Source organism: Mirounga leonina, unplaced genomic scaffold (assembly GCF_011800145.1).
Source record: "Mirounga leonina isolate KUSES-001 unplaced genomic scaffold, KU_Mleo_1.0 Mir_418, whole genome shotgun sequence".
NCBI classification, from domain to species: Eukaryota; Metazoa; Chordata; class Mammalia; order Carnivora; family Phocidae; genus Mirounga; species Mirounga leonina.
The window spans coordinates 29734238-29752780 of record NW_023270739.1 but is presented as its reverse complement, the minus strand read 5'-3'; the positions used below and the strand labels follow the sequence as shown (position 1 = coordinate 29752780).

Below are 18543 nucleotides of genomic sequence, written 5' to 3'. Positions count from 1 at the left end.
TCTCCCATGGTAGGAATTTCTTTATTGATTAGGAAGCTGTGGCCTGAGTGCATAATGAAAATCTGTAATGAAAAACTCATTTGAGAAAGAAATTAATAATTTCAACAGTGAAATCCAATTTTCCTATGTTCATTCTTATAATCTATTTTGCGTTATTTCCCATGTGTACCCCAAACATCACTGACTCATGGCATTGTGCACATATCTATTAAAATGAAAGAATTACATAAAATGTGTTTCTTCAAGGCTAACCTCCAGCTCTTTTATATTAAAATAATTATATTTCTATATTCAATAGCTAAAATATTATTAGAAAATTAAACAGTTTTGCAAATATATTCATTGTTGAGAAATTCATAGAATAATATTTTCATATGTTGTTTCAGGAATTCTATAATTTATTGAAGAAAATAGGCTATTAATTATGAAAAAAACACTAAAAAATCTACATTTTAGGGAAACGTATTATATGATAGATACTATGCTACAGGACTTTCTACATGCACTATGTTAAGTCCTTCTAGGACTTCAATAACTAGATACTACGATATCTATTTTTTAATCCAGAAAAAAGGCTTTAGGGAATGTTTAACAAACTTGTCCAGGGTCACAAAATGGTTGAGATTCAAACCAAAGATTTTATATATATATATATAATATTTTTATAATATATAATACATACAGTGATAAATTAGGAGAAATTCTGCGTATAGTACTATAGATATGTTCTGTGGTTGTGATGGCATGAATATGTCCTGAAATCTCATGTTTTGCTAATTTAAAAATAAAAAAAACTAATGCTACAATAACCAAAGTGTTCAAGTCCCATTATTAAGGAGTGAAACATAAAGAGAAACTATATTGCTTTCATTGTTTACCTTCACAAGTAATGCAAGAAGGTATAAGAAATAAGAAGCAGTGAATATCCCCCTCTACCATACCCCAAAGTTCCTACTAGAAATAACTAGTTCCCCCCATAATTTAATTTCCCAGGGCCTTTTCTACACACACATAGACACAGCACACACACACCCGCTTAAAATAACACAAATTCACTGAACCACATTATGTGTATTGCTTTGTGTCTTAACATATGTTGGAAGTCTTTTCATGTCAGTACAAATAGAGTTCTGTATTATTTAAAATTGCTGAATCATCTAATTGCAACATTTATTTGACCCTCTCCTTATACATACATCTGTAAGCTGTTTCCAAATATTCTCTATTATAAAATTTGCTACAGTGATACAGTGAAAATTCTTGTAATATACCATTGTGCATAATTTTTGGATATAATCTATAAATGAAATTGCTGGGTTAAAGGGTAGCTACATTTATGATACATACTGCCAACTCTCTTTAACCTTGTAATATATCCCTGTGTATTAAATGTAACACTGTTAGAACTGGTTCTGTGTTTCTTGTCAGCATTTCAAATAGATCTTCCCGCCTCCCAATAAATTTAAGCAGATCTGAGAGATTGCTGTTGACAGCTTTCTTAGCTCTTCCAATCTGTGTGTGTATAATTCTCCCAGAGCCAGAGACATTACTAAAATGGGTCCTTTCCAATTAAAGTAACAACAATGCATTTCTGTATGGTGCCATTTACTGAGTAGAAGGTGATCTCCATAGAAAATATGCATGTTTCAATCTGCATTGAATTTGATTTCTTAAAATCATTATTAACCAGTTCTCGTATATTATAAATAAATATGTCCATCTTCTTAAAAATAGTAACAAAACAGAGCTATCATGAACCATTATTAGGAAACCCTCAGGAAATGGAGGATTTTTAACTTTGAAACTACCTCCCACATCATAAGCAAACTGAACATATAGCATTGTAAGAGGAGGTGAAGGGGCTACAAAAGGGCCCTTGGGAAGCATTTTCATAGGTATTTTTCTGACTATTGGCTCTTCTGATAATTAAGCATTAAAAGAAGACCTCTCCTGTCTTCCATTTATCCTCAAAAACCATGGCCAGTGACTAAGTTGAAATACTCTAGCAAGAAACATTATTTAAAGATAATTAGACCTTTTTGTATTTTTCAATACTTTTATTAGATTTTGATTTTGAAAATTATGTTATTTTTAAAAAGATTTTATTATTTATTTATTTATTTATTTATTTATTTATTTATTTATTTATTTATTTGACAGAGAGAGAGATAGCAAGAGAGGGAACACAAGCAGGGGGAGTGGGAGAGGGAGAAGCAGGCTCCCTGCTGATCAGGGAGCCTGATGCTGAGCAGGGAGCCCAGGACCCTGGGGTCAGGACCTGAGCTGAAAGCAGACGCTTAACGACTGAGCCACCCAGGAGCCCCTGAAAATTATAATTTAAAAATCACCAGTTTCTCATCTGTACTCCATTAGCTACTCTAATATTTAATTAATTACTTAAATCAAATCATATAGTATAATATACTCTATTTCTTGTTGAGAATTTTTGGATGTTTTTCCATGAAATTCATATGGTGAAAAACATTACTTGAGAATATAGGTCTTTACAGACTACACATTTCAACTATTTTCTATCCAGTTAAGAATGCTGGCTCAGTAATAAAATATTCTGGTTAATGGGAAATTATCCATTTCAACAATTAGTCAAAAACTTGGAATTTATGTGAATACATGTAACACTGAAACTATGTTAAACGTAGCAATGTTTTATAATTTGTAAAACAGTTTAGAACCTTTCCGTGCCCCATGGCCATCCATAATGGTTTTACTATAATTTTCCAGAGATTTGACTAATGTTAAAATTCACTTCACTTTGATAAGTTCATCTTTGAAATAACAGTTTTAGACTTTAATGTGCTTATTCATTTTTTCCTAGAAAAATATTGCATATGTACAATAATAACTCATCAATATAATATATATATATAGCTAGTAATGGTTTATAATCTGTATAATATTTGATTTTATACATTCTCCAATGACCTAAGATATTTAAATTGTCCAGCCTTTAAAAGCAAGTGTATCTAGTTCAGAACCTTCAAACGCATGCTGTTATAACTGTTCCATCAAGTGTTCTCTCTAAAGAATATCTTACATCCTTCAGATCCCTCTGTCACACTCCTCTGCAGTCTTTCTTAAAACAAATCTGACCATGTCATTCTCAAACATGAGACATTCCATAATTCCATTTGCTGATGGTACAAAGTTCAAATTCTTGTGCATGTCATTAACATCTGTCACTTTCTTTGCCTTACTAGTTGACAGTATGCCACCCCAACACTGTGTTCTATGCCTGCTCAAAGACTCCACACTCCCCGCTGCAGTAGCTCAAATATTCCTCCTTCTCTGAAACATTGGCTGATTTTTCCTCTTCTATGTAGAAGTGATCAGTACTTTATTTAGGTCCCTTTGTGTAACTCATCCATCCTATCAGCTTTAACCCTCTAGTGTGATTATTTCTTTACACAGTTTTTCCCCTAAAAACTATGGGCTCATTGAAGGCAAAGTATTTACTTTACTTAGGAAAATGTATACCTCAGAGATGTTCCCAGACATTTCTGAGAGGATTGTCAATTGATAAATCTGCGATTTGAGAATACCGGAAAAAGCATCTCTTGAATTAAAATTTATGAAACATTTAGTGGAGCTTCAAAGAAAATGTTTCTAATTATAAGACGCTATTTTACTAATGTGTTTGCTATGTTGTATGCAAAAGTGTGGGTGGGAGTTTGATCATGAGGGGAGATTCTGGGAGTTGGGAGCAGGATGATTGCATTAAAACAAAAGGCTCTGGTGAAGGAAATAAGAAGGAAAGAGCCATGTTATGGCCATAAATAGCTAAGAAATGACCTAAGATTTCTCATCGCACACTGTCATTTATCTATATTTTCACTCTGCATGTAATTACTGCAATCTTTTACTATTGTAATTTTGATCATTCAAACTGGAGTACCAAGCACTATGTTTTCAATTTTGTAATTATTGTCTGCAGCATTTAACATAGTCAGAGTCATATGATTAGCACTTTAAAAGACTGAACTAATTAGAGACAAGAAGTAGTGAAATACCTGATGTTTTTTAATGGACAAGGGTACAAACATTAAAAGCTGATAGTCTCTAAACTTATATATAACCAGCATAATGAGCTTTTAGTAAGTGCTGGCTCAGTGTTAAGAATTTTATGTGCTATAATTCATCTGATCGTCACAGAAAACTTGTGAGATAGGCACTATTAATATCTTTGTCATTTTACACGTGTGGAAACAAGTTCATTTCTTAGAGATACGCAGTCTGGAAGTGATGCAGGTAGGGAACTCAGAGGCAGCTGAATTCAGAACCCAGGATCTTAACCACAACACATTCTTCCTTCTATGAATTTTGGATGAAAGAAGTTTCCTGGTTATTTCAGCATAGAATGGCATATCACAGAAGTTTTATTATGTACATTTTTGAGATTGGAGATTAATCTGTAAAAGGAAAAATGAGTTAAAATGAAAAAAGTAGGCTTAATAAGTTAGTCCTTAAATCCAGAGACAAGGGGAAATCACTGAGTGGAATCTTGATGATGGGGTAGTAATGGGGCAACCATTTTACTTGAGGCTACGCCTTTAGAAACCAAAGAGCAGGAATGGGAAAATAAGGGAAATAAGGTCTATTAGTTATTGAAGATTATCTCTATTTTTATTGGAATAGCTAGACATTTCAATAAGATGCTCATCAGTACACAGGGAGATAAATCAATCGGATAAAAGTCAAAATTCCAGTGCAAATTAGATTTTTTTCATTTTTCAAGAATTTTAAAGACATTGTAAAACTGGTTCTAATAATCCAAAGCTTCAGTATATTATTTTGTTCTATATCAATAGATATTTTTTGTGAAGTGGTGTCTACTGTATGGTATAATTACTTTAAAATCACTTTTTTTTCTGATTTAATTTGAAAATGTTCATTGTTATACCTAAAAAGGTGTCTAAAAGTAAGATCTCTTTACATGATATACTCACTTATTTTCAATACAGTCAAATTTTAGTACCAGAATTACATTTCCAGAGGAAATCTTTGCAATTGGTTGAGTATTTTTATTCAGATAAGATTATGTGATGAATTACAATTTGTTTTTTTTGGGGGGGTATCCATTTCCTTGTGTGTTATATAACATTCATTTTTTTTTTATTCTTCATTTATTAATTTGTCTACTGTGTATCTGGATAAAGCATGAGGACACAAATATGAATATAATATTTCCCACCAACAAGCTTAGAGTCTCTTAATGGATTGTCTTTTAAATTCTGATTAAATATCAACTTACACTCTGCTTAAAAATATCTCTGCTTACCAGAGCTCCAATTAGAAAAGAAGAACAATATTGTTCTTACCCAAGGGAACCTGTAACCTCAGCAAGTTAGACAAATCACTCAAGGTTTGTTCCTTGCATCTATCTGAGAGGTGATGGAGTCAAATAACGGTAAAGATAGGAAGCAGAAGGGAATTTCTTTATCACACTCTTACTGCAAGTTAGTCATGGAGTTCCAGAAAGTATTTTCTTCAAAATATACATTAATTATTTTCCATACCAAAATTGAGAAGTCCATATTCAGTATACACCAGCATTCTGCTGGGGATTGGAGACGGATAGAGGCATAACCTCTACAAACAAAATTGTTTCTGCTCCACTACAGCATATAGGAAACAATTTCCAGAGCCCATCATCTCTACCTGGATGGACAGACATCTATAGTTTGGCATGTTCTAAATCAAATTCATTTCCTGTTCCTCTCTTAAACTCTGCCCACCTGTGTTCTTGGATCTATCTTTCTTATTTTGGCTAATTACAAGACAATGCCTCTGCACTGTTGCCTGAGGTAAAAATCTCAGCATCATTCCTAACTCTTCCTCTTGTTGTCCTCACTTATGATGCACACCATCCCACACGCAGTATGTAATCAAGTTCTGTCAATTCTGTCTCAGAAATGTCTCTGACATTTTTCTGTTTTGGGGTTTTGTTTTTTTCTTTTCTGACTGGCTTCCTCCCTCAAGAGAATGTAAGCTGTGTAGAGCAAGGACTTGATCTGTTTTGTTCACTGCAGTGTGCCTTGTTCCCGGAAGAGTTCCTGGCACATAGTAAGCCTTCAATAAATGTTTGTTATATGAACAAATGAATACCCATTCCAAAATAACATAACAACAATAAATATTTTTGGAGGATCATTATTTGCCAGTCACAGAGGTATGTCCTTTATAAAATTTTATATTTAATTTTTAAAATTACTCTAGAATAGATTGGTACAAAAGGATTGATTGGACTCAGAAGCCCTAATTTGTAGCCGCAGGGTTTTACCCAACTGCCCGGCCAAAACCACTCATTCCTACAGTCATCTTCCATACTGTTATTAGCATTATTTTCCTAAAGATTTATTATAATTCTGTTTACCTATTTGAAACCTTTCAATGACATAGCTTCTTGTCATTCCGTGTTGGGTACATTACAACTTGGCTACAGCCTACATTTCCACTCTATTTTTTAGGGTTCCATTCCAAGAACCAACATTATAGCTAAAGGGCTTGCTTCCCAAATTATGCCATTTACTTTATCACATGTGGCTTTGTTACTATTGTTTACATTGCCTGCAATTACTTTTTCCTTGCCTCCTTGATTAACCTCTATTCATCCTTCAAACTCAACTCCAAATCTCCTCCTGCATCTACTTGAAAGAGATAATTTGGAAGCCAGATACATCTAAATTTGCATTCTGGATTTTCTACTGATGGTTGTGTATTTTAGGCAAGTTCTTAATCCTCAGGTCTTCACTGTAAAGTTGGCACACTAACACCTGATTTCAAGGGTTATTTCTTTGATTAAGTGAAATAACAAAGCATTTAGAATGGGGTATATACTCAAAAAAAAAGTATATCATATCAACTCCTTATCCTGACATCATCAGTTGAATAAAATGCCCCTATTAATTAATATTTCTATTTCAAGACCTGTAGAAATTGTATATATTTAAATTTACAAATCTAACCATGCACCAGTCACCAAGTAAATGGTAAATAACTAAATGTTGAATTTATTGATGACTCTAAGATAGAATCATACATAATAAAAGTACTCTATACTTTCTTTAGCTAAATGTAATTTGTGTGGCTTATTTTTATTATTCTTTACTGCTAGTAATAAAGAGTTAACTGATTTGGTGCTTACATAAGCTTTGTATACCTTTTACATCAATAACACCACACATTTTTATTTGTTCAGCATTGGAATCGAACAATGAATGAAATAGAATGACTCAGTAGATTAGAAAAGGTCTCCAACCCTATCAGGCCTTGTCATAGTTTAAGGCAAATGTAAATGTCAATGTCAGGTCAAAAAAGACAGGCTAAAAAGTAGGGTGAATCATGGGAAAGAAAAGAGTACTTCAAAGCAGTGCACAGCCAATTCAGAGTATGGGGCTGGATCTGCTATAACATATGAGAATTATAATGGAAATGTTGCTGATACAATATGATTTTAGTATGCTTTGTAAGTAGTCTATTTAAATACATACAAACTGCTATTCAACTACTTGGGCAGAGGTTTGGACTGGTAAACCAGCAGGGTCTTTTCCTGTGTGAGAACACAAAATTTCCTTTCTGCTTCTTGGGGCAATCACAATTTCCTGCCTTACAAAGTGCCAGGAGGCTGGGTCCCTAGAAAATAAAGGGGGGAAGGGAGAACTTGCTGAAATATTTCTTGAAGATTGTTAATTTATTGTTTCTTTAGATTCATTTTCTTCAGAGAGGAGGGAGCCACTTATCTAATTTAAAACGATTGCCCATGATATTAGTGGTAACACTTTATTTACATCTAATATGGAACTTTATAAAATAGCTGTATTGCAATTTGATTCCAGCTCAGAGTTTTCCTTTTATTCATTGATGAATGAGTGTAAGCCTCATTAACATTAAAAAGAACTGTGAATGCCTAATGATTACAGCATAGAACATGTCTAGGGGTTAATTTTAATTGCATATAACTGTATTTGGATGAGCAGTTTAGAAACAATCATTTAACAAAAATAACCACATTTCTTAATTATAAGTAACAATTGACTTGGGCAAGCATTTGTTGTGCCTATAATCTTATAAAAAGAGCACTCTCGAAATCTGAGTTTATGTTTTCCTATGTTGGAAATATCTTTCATGACAATGACTTGCAAAAGAGGGAAGGAAGAAGATGACAGTAGCTATAAGTCATGTGCCACTTTACAGAAAAGGCAAAGGAGGCTCAGGGATTTAAATAATTTGCCCACATTCCCACAGTCATTAAGTTGTAGAATAAAAATTCATACTTAGGTTTGTACATTTTGAAATCCAGTGCTAATTAGTGAGAAGAAAAAGTGCGTGTGAACCATTTGTATGGTATTTGTGTGTTGTGGTCTGAATGTTTGTGTCTACCCCAAACTCATATGTTGGAAATCTAATGCCCAAATTGATGGTATGAGGACGTGGAGTTTTGGGGAGGTGATTAGGTAATGAAAGTGGATCCTCATGAATGGGATGAGAGCCCTCATAAAAGAGGCCTCAGAGAGCTGGCTTGTTCCTTCCATCGTGTAAAGATGTGACCTGAAGTTTGCAACCCTGGAAAGGATCCTCACCTGCCCATGCTGTCACTGTGATTCTGAACTTCCAGCCTCTGGAACTGTGAGAAATAAATGTCTGTTATTTATGAGCTTTCCAGTCTGTGGTATTTTGTTATCACAGAATGGGCTAAGACATTGTGTCTGTAGATTGACACAGGTTGAAATAGGTATGATTGTGGAATAAAAAAGATGACAGTCTATGGCAGGGATCCTCCTTTGGCTATGTATTTATGAGCTGAGGCTTGTAATGTGTCTTAATATTTGCTAGTGTGACTACCTCTACAGATGGTGTCACATAGATAAAGCGCATTTAATGGAAAAGTTTGCTCGTATCAGTGACCAAAAAAACACTCGTTGAGAAATCTACCATGCACAAAGCATTGGGTTGTTTATTTTTAAAAGAAGGTTGGAAAGGAAAGACTAAAAATTGATTGGGTGTGATACATATTTATATGTTGTTTTCTAATAGGCTACTAGTTACATTATAATCTGGAAGAAAACATTTATCTTTACTTGGGTTCAAAGCATACTTCATTTTTTTATTAAATTATGAGGAAAATGACCCTAAAAGTCAAACTGATAATCAGGATATTCAAACTACGAAGAAATGTGAAGATTATTAGTCCAACCATAACTGTATGCAGAAGAAAAAAAAAATCAGTGCTAGACAGATTTAACTTGTAACTGAAAGGACAAAGACTAGACTGAGGTTTCCTGTCAATGTAATACATTTAAAAGGATTCAAATGTCCTTAGAGTCTAAAATCATGGTGTTTCATGTTAGTCATTAAATCCGAAGTCACCAACCAAGGCATAAAACATGGATAATCCCATATGGGAGAAGTAGACATTTCATGCCACACTTATGATTAATATTCTAACATTTGAGTCGCCAGAGTCAATGGTTCTCCCCACATTATAAACAATTGTGCTTTTTCTATTGAGTACCAAAAGTAATTTTTTGGAGTTTAGGCATCATGCATGAAATGCATGCATTTTAAATTTTAGAATCACAGCCTGTTTGGTGAGTAAGATGTTCTTACGTCAGAACTAATAATAACTGAAGGAATAGTGACTTACATCTCCCATTTCATTCTCAGGTTCACAGGGGGGTAGGACAAGTGAAATGGTGAGCAAGAGTGCCTACATGAAATGCATATAAATAGGTATCTCTATTTCTCTCCCATTTTTCTCTCTCTCTGCTTTTTGCTGACCTTTTACAGTTTTATTTATTTGAGTTAAATCTGCTGAAGGTGTTCCTACACTTTAATGCATGAGAGCAAAAGACTGCATAAATTTTTAAAGAGAGAGCAAGACTAGATTATGAATATGTATGAATATCAATATTCATACATTAACATCAATATGTATGAACATCAATACAAAGCAATATATCAATTGAAACAAGGCCAAAAACCAAGAACTTCATGGCAACATCTGCAGTGTTCAGATGATGTAGGTTTCAAAATAACAGCCACCTAGGGGAGAATCTGGGTTCCAACATAATTGACTTGGTCCATGCAATAAGCAAAAGAAAATTTTAGATAAATATCTAGACTTATTTTTAAATTAGAGTATACAGTAATAATGGGCTTTCATTTCCACATGACAACAATTGGCTAGACCTAAGTAATAGCTAATTCCACTTAGATGGGGAATGTTCTCCAGTTTCATGCAATCTCCCCGTCTCCCAATTTGTTATATTTTAATACTGAACTGCATCACTCATTTGTATTACCTATATGATTCTAGACAGCTGAGTATGCAGCATCTGATCCAAAAAGGGAGCTCAAGCTGAAAAAATTTTTGGTATTTTTATCCTTAATGGTACAGCTATCTTTGAGGTGGAGAGAGATGCAGTACACTTAAAGCATTTTCCATCCTGTTAGAAAAGAGAAATACAATTATCAGATGTGCCTCTCTTGGTTTAATGTCATTAGATCTTTACTCATCTAATCTCCTATTGTGTACTTTGGTAATCAGAGAAAAAACATTCTGATTTCTATATTTGTCTGCCTCTAAGGAAGAAATGTGCTCAAATTGTGTATTTTTGTTATTTCTGGTCTGTGCAAAAGTGCATTTTTGATGGCATACCCATGGTATGGTTAGTATTACTAACCATGGCATGGTTAGTATTATATGGGTTACTTGGTTATAGTGAGAGATTTTACTGATTATGCATATATATATATATATATATAAATTAAGAAATTATTATAAATTAAGAAATAAGCAAAGTTGTCTCTAATTTCAATGTCTTATGTATTTCATTAAGTATGAACCCATCTATCAAGTCTGTTATATTTGAGACACTGGTTGCATCTAAGCATTTGCAGGGTAAAGCCAACGACACTAATGAATTTTAGATGACACCACTATTACTTCTAAATATGTCCTTACAGATTTCTACAGTATATAGAACAGAGTTAAATCAATTGAAAGTTAGGCAATGAATTACTTTTACCTTATGTTTTTGTTCAGAATCTAGGACGCTATGGTTGATGGGCTGACAAAATGTCACAAATTTTTCACTCTTCCTTGTATGTACCCCCTCTACAATTTGACTTTGTGATGTCTCCCATTAGGAGATGGAGTCTGTTTCCCACACGTGAATGCCAGTTGACTTTTTAATATATTTTGGCCAAAAGAATGCTCTAGAATTGATAGTGTGCAATTCTAAGCTTAGAACTCAATAGGCCCTTTATGCTTCATCTCTTCCTCCTGGAATCCTCACTGCCATAGGACAGGCCCACCCTACCTTGCTAAAGGGGCAGAGACCACACAGAAAAGGTCACTTTTTAAATTTCTGCAGCATTTCCACATTATGGAAGAAGTTGTTCTTCAAGTGAAAATCACTATTCTTTGTCCCCCATGACATAATTCTTCTAGCATATTGTGTAGTTATAAAGCCTTGAAGTCCATACACCATGGACATGCTTTCATTATTTTTAGTAATACTGAGTCATTCTCTGCCTTATTATTTTAAACTGCAAGATAGGCTTACTCCTTTTCCAACACACGAGCAAAAATACTGGTCAATATTGATTTATCTAATCTGTAAGCAAATATTTACCTCCTGATTTTATACAAAGCGATGATTTCTATGGAACATGGAAACACAGAAGCTGAGAATTTTAACTAAGAGAGTGTCCATAGGGTTTTCCCAATTTAGCTTGAGGTTGAAGGTTGAAGAATCTCACTGGAGTTGTGATAATGATGCACTTGGGAAGGTGAAGTTGCTCATAAATTTTATTATACTAAGATCAAAATGAAGACAGTTTGAACTGAAAATGTCTCACTACTCTAATGTTATGTGAATAAATAAAATCAAAACCAAGAAGATCAGACTACTCAGCTCCTGAGGAGTCCGTATTTACCAGAAATAACAGTTAATACGGGCTTGCATATCTGCTGTGATGATAGAATTATGAAGGGCTAAATTTTCTGTAGGCTGATATTTCATACTACAATGCACAACAGCTCACTAAAATATCTCACATGAAGCTGGCTAATCCCACTGTATTTGAATAGCATAGCTTCTTCTGGTTTGTACTTTGTTATTAACTCTTTGGCTTAGCCACAGGAAGCTGGAATAGTGGAAATGCAGGGAGTAGAAAATGTAATTAAGGAGGCTACCCCTCAATTCATTAAAAGGAAAAATGAACCACATATGCTATAAATATTTGGGAAGACACAAATTACTGTGAATTCTAATTATTACTGGACACCATTGTAAAAATAAAAATTGAAAAAAATAAAACAGTTTGTGAAAATGAACTCAGTACTGATGGACTGAAATTTGGTTTGAAAATTTCTTCTTCCCTCCTTCAAAAGACAGCCTGTTATAAACTGAATGTTTTTGTAATGGCATTTTCACATCTTTTTTTGGAAAAAAAAAAACAAAAAAAAAAACCAGCAAAGAGCATGTGGCATAGTTTGAAGTAAAAAAAAAGATCTTATTTAAAAAAACATAACACATAAACATTATAATGCTATTTTCTACAAATAAATCTGGCTGATTTAAACCAGTATGAAAGTGCCAGCCTCCAAAGGTAGTAAACAGAAATTTTTGAAATGTTTACACCAGAAAGTGTCACCAACAGCTGCTTTATATACACATCTTTCATGTAAATAAAGAGAAGAAAAGACTTGTGTACATGTGCTGCCATTTTTAGCTCCCTTTTCCAACTATCATATGAGTAACTTCATTAGAGAGCCTGAATGGGCATTTTATGAATTGCCCACTTGGTTAAACAGTAAGCATTAATGATAATTACAAGAATCTCAAAGGCTATAAAATTAATATTGTGCATTTGAAGAGTCTAAAAGATTAGAAGAGGGACACAAATTATGCCTTTTTATTTTCTACAAAGGCAGAATCAAACAACAACCATACTTATTTTCTCTGCTGACAGGGCTTAATAATTTAGGAAGATTAATGTGATAAAGTCCTTGCTTCAGAAGAGAGAGAAATAACAAATCATATCAGAATATGGAAGGGAAAGGTTGAAGACTAGGTAGGAAATTAGTTTGAATTAAAGTTTTAGCAGATTTTTTTTCTGCTAAATATCACCTTTTATATTCTGCAAAGTGTAAAGAATTAAGTGTTAGCATCTCTATAGAACCAAAGCCCTTGATTTTCTGCTTCAAGCCAGTATATTCGATCTCTACAGCCAGAGTAAACTTCTGACGAAAAGATAAATGCAATTAAAATAAAACTATGTATAAACACCTATCTATATACTTTTTAAAGAATCTTTGATCTGACATGAAAAAAATACATCTGCAGAGACTAATATAAAGGTAAAAGCAGAAACTCTGAGAGGTAAGTAATCTCCAAAGTCAACTTTCAATATGAGAACTTCTAGTGATTCTTAGAAAGCTTGAGCTTCTCTTTGACTGCTTCATGAGGAACAGAGTGGAACGCATAATCGAAGCCCCTTTACCCCATAAAATGGGAAATAAACCTCATGGAGAGAGTGATTCTGAAAGGAAATCTTCTCCTTAGTGCTGGCTGGAGAGGATAAAAAAAGAATTCATAATGAGTTATTCCTCATCACAGATCTGAAATGTGAATCCATGCTATTTGTTGGATTAAAAACCTAAAGCAAAGCATTTAGCTTAAACGTGGTCCTGGGTTAATAGCCTCCTTGCCCCCTGCTGGAGATTGGTAGAAGCAAGTACTTTAAGAATGGAACTCAAAAACTAATTATGTAATGTATGGTGATTAGCATAACATAATGAAATAAAATTTTTTTAAAAAGTAACAAAAAACAAAAAAGAATGGAACTCCAGATCTAGCCTTAAAGAATTCCCATTGATAATATTCCACATGTGTGAAATCGTACTCAAAAACAAAAACGCATTAAGTAAAATGGGATTTCGTAACTGAAAACAAGCAGAAACAACAGAGAGTACAATCAGAATCACAAAATTAGAGGTTTGGCTTGAACATTAGAAAAAGAAAAAACAGACTTAAATCTGTAAAACACTCTAACGGAATTTATTAACACCAAGGTTATAAAAATTAAAAGAATAAAAAGAGATTCATTTAAAATGAGTCACAAATGCAGATAATTGCAGTGAACTGGATATAGATTCAAAGAACATGGCATTAAGAAACTACTGAAAAGCAATTAAGGGACATCGAGGATAGAGAAAAATGGAAGAGGCCCTACTAAAGGAGATATGACTGAGTAGTGCCAGAATTCCTGAAAAATATCTATCCTCGGATTCAGGAAGGCCAATAAATCTAAAGTGTGATATAAAAAAAAATTTGTACCGGGGCACCTGGGTGGCTCAGTTGGTTGAGTATCTGACTTCGGCTCAGGTGATGATCTCCAGGTCCTGGTATCATGCCCTGTGTTGGGCTCCCTGATCAGTGGGGAGTCTGCCTGTCCTTCCACCCTTCAACCCACTTATGCTCGCTCTTTCTCTTTCTCTCAAATAAATAAATAAAATCTGAAAAAAAAAAACAACAACAAAACTGTGCCTAGACACATCATAACTAGCTTCAGACCACTAAAGATCAAGAGAAGATTTTAAAAGCAGCCAATGAAAAATAGCAAATTACACACACCAGTATAGCAACTAGGCAGACAGTTGACTTTCCATTAATAAATAGAATCCAGAAAACAATGGGATAAAATCTTAAATGGTGTCAGAAAAATTACTGACAATCTAGACCCACAGTCCAGGGATATTAATTTTCTAGAATGAGAGCAAAATGCAAATAGTTTCAGACACAAAAAAAGAAAAGAACCTGAATACTGTTCACTAAAAAAACTCCAAAGAACATACTTCAAGCAGAGAGATAAGGTGGCAGTTCTGATAAGAAGGAATGGTGAAAAATAAGTGATAAATATGTGAGTAAATCTGACATAATATTAATTTATAAAACAATAATAATAATTTCAACTTTTGAAATAATAGAGCAAAAATACATACAACGCTAACACAAAAATCTGGATGGCTCATGAGAATTAAAATATTCTAATATACTTGCATTTTGGGAGGGAGTTAAGGAAACTAACATGCCTGTGTGTGTGTGTGTGTGTGTGTGCGTGCACGCACGGGTGTGTGCATACATACTCTGGAAGATACCTTAATTGTATTAGTTGTATTAGTATATTTTAATTTTGTTCTATGATCTGGTTTTTCTTTAAGCATCAATATATTTCCAAGTTTAAATTAAAACATCAAGCTACATGCTTTGATAAACTCAGAAATTTCCAATAAACATCCTCTAGAGTTTACTGTGAAAGTAGTAGTATTGAAAAAACAGAAATTGTTTAAAATTAATGAGCAAATATCTTCAGTTTAGGTATGAGTAGCTACCCCAAAATGATTTGACTTTATGAAATATCTTTGACAATATGTAAAAGATTTGTAGCTCCTCTGAATTTTACTGTGAATGACAGATACCCAATCTCACCTTAAGAAAGAAGCTGTCATAATCTGTCTTGTACATAAAATGTTGATACACTGGAGAAAAAAAAAGTCCAGTATTATTAATACAATCCTCTGGTTTATTATTAGTAAAAGTAAAATAAAAAATATTCTAGACAATTTGTTATTTCTCATGCAGTTGCATTATGTTCATATTTATTAAATTTTCCAAACTGACAAAATATATACATATTTTAACATTTTGTATATGTATATCATAGAATACCCCTTTATATTAAGTAAAATTACTTAAAAGTCATCAAATGGTTGAAGTATATATTATATAATATAAAGATATATACATTTATTTATCTTTTAACATTACCATTGATTTTTTTCATGGCAGTAAATAAATTAGTTATATTTTATAATATTCCATTTAAGCACAGGATTATTTGCCCTTTGGAAGTAACTTCAGTCCATATTACCTACCTTTCTTTCACCTAAAAAGTACATAGGCTAGTTTGTTACAAACATCTATGTTACTGATTTTTCCATCATATATAAAGACTTACAACATTCAAGAGACTGTTTCTGCTACAAAATTATAAATTCATTGCCTGGAACACAGTTTCCTACAGCAAGTCTGCTACACCATGTAATAAGGATATTCAGAAGAAAACTGCAGCTGTAAGAAAATGAGTATATGGAGAAAAGTCTCTAAAGATAATGTCTTTAAAGTCACGTGGGTATTCTTTGAGCAAAGGTAGTTTGAGGAATATGTTATTTTGCATTACTTTTCTTGACTATACTTAAAAGATGTATTTATATTAAAAAAAAATCAGTACTTCTCTGGACTATTTAGGTACTTCCAAGGAGACAATAATATTATTTTCCGGAGTTTGAAAATTCATGTGCTCTTAAAGGACAAATTCCTCTGTCTCCCCTGATATCTCTGTCAGCTTTTTTCATCTCCGCTTAGATGTGCTCTGGTCAGCTGCTGTGGTCAGCAACACCCTCACCGTCACTGGGATTTCTTATTTTTCCTCCATTTTTAATTCTGCAGCTTCCATATAGGGCAAGAATAGCTGCAATTGGAGATTGCTCTTTTAAAATGGTAGTAGTTTTCTTGGGATTCTTATTTCAAATAAACTCATTTCTCAATATGGAAGTATTATCACTCATTTGTTAGGGTTGGGCAGAAAGGAGGTAGTATTTAAAGAGGCCTCACTATAGATTCCAAGAAATTTGGTCTGCAGAAGGCTATACCAACAGTAAGTCAAATTCTAGCAAGCATTTGGTTTGTGGCTATAGCAGGGCATTTAGACTATGGACTTTATGTTTTAAACTTATGGAAGGAACACATTGATGAAGGGAGTCTAGACACTAGAAGTGGTAATCAGATGATAAGGCAATCATGAAAGAACTGTATTGGTTTTAAGAATTTTATAACATCCTTCAAGACCAGGATGTTTGATAATGTCTTGTAATGAACTATGCCTTCTGACTCTTTCCACTTATTAGTGATATGACCTTATATTTCAAGATAGGTTTTAAAAGATCTGATTTTTTTTACAGTAAGTTCATGAATTTTCTGAAAGGCTGATTAACACCAGAATCTGCTGATTTATCTTTGTATGCATATCACCAACTGGAAACTTAAACATATACTGAAAGCACAAGATCTGGGCTCATTAGTAGCTTATAAGATTATATTTGGCTGATAATTGCTCATATATACTGAGGAAAAATATCACGGGTGTACCTGTACATGAAACAAGATATTCAATTAGTCATACATTTTCTTTTTACAAATACTATTTTGACATAAAAATAAGATTATTATTATAAGGATTTATCCTATTTGATATTTAACACACTAGATGGCATTTTCAGTGTAACTTAAATTATAATATATATGTGATTTAGTTGTATTTACTTTCATTTTGAGGTGATTATCTTCTATCTGAGGCATTATTATGAACAGTAGCTAATTTTATATACTTCTGTTCTTTAATGTGATTAAATATTTTGAATCATGTTACAAATCATTATGTTAGCCCATAAATTTCAAGGATTAAAAATATAGTTGATGGTATTATTTTATTATTTTCAACAATTTCCAATATTCAAGCTTCAAATATTCAAATATTTAATATTATAGATATTTAAATATATAATATATAAGTATACATTTATAAATATAATATAATTATTTAGGTTGTCATAATAGTAATAAATTTCTATCATCTTTAAATTTTATAAATGCAAAATTTATTTCTGTGTAAAGTGAAAATATATGTTGGAAAAATCTCAAGGTAATGCTAATTGACTAAGCATTCTACAAAGAAATAATAACCTTAAAAATAATTAGAAATTTGTAATGGTAATAGAAGGATTTTCAGGATAACAAAATCTCAGCAGATGAAAAATATCTGTACATTGACTGTATTCTGAAAAATACAAAGTCCTTTGTTAATGATATCTATTTGAATACACATTTAACACATCCCTAATTTTTGGATAAATAAATTGCTTCAGTCGCATATATGTCAGGTATCACTATATTGTATGTTAAATAATAATAAAAATAAATGTGTCCTTTCGTATTTTCCCAAGCAATTTTTTTTCATGAGCAAGGGAGCAGCTTCAAGAATCAAATCAACCACACTACATCATTCAGTGAAATTTACAGCAGATAAGGAACACAAAACATGAGAGAAAATGAAAGAAAAATTACCTTTCTCGAAAAATCTATGCTCATCTGAATCTTAAATCATGTATTCTTTTCCCTTCATATCATTCTTGATGGGGTTCTTACAGAAAAAAGAAAAATGGGTTAAAGTGACTGAGCTCCACTGTCAAGAGAAACCTATGGTCAGGGATATATCAAATTCCCAAAGCTTTCATCATTAATATTTTATGAGTCTCGTTGGTCTGTCCTATCTAGAAGAAAAATTTGTCTTTCATTTGTGCAAGCACTGCCTGCCGAATAATAGATTTCGTCCCTCTAGCCCTCTAAGCCGGGTGGCAAAATGCGAACGGTAGCAAAGGTAGGAGGAAGCAAAGTGTTT

General features: G+C 33.0%; 1 long non-coding RNA gene across 1 annotated transcript; it reads right to left on the bottom strand.

Annotated features, from left to right (window-relative positions):
* Nucleotides 1-4412: 4412 nt before the first annotated feature.
* Nucleotides 4413-18245, bottom strand: LOC117998926. Its single transcript, XR_004676143.1, has 3 exons — nt 18210-18245; nt 15516-15565; nt 4413-4427 (listed from the first exon to the last, which is right to left on the bottom strand). It is a non-coding gene; the product is annotated as an uncharacterized LOC117998926 (long non-coding RNA).
* Between the last annotated feature and the right edge of the window lie 298 nt (nt 18246-18543).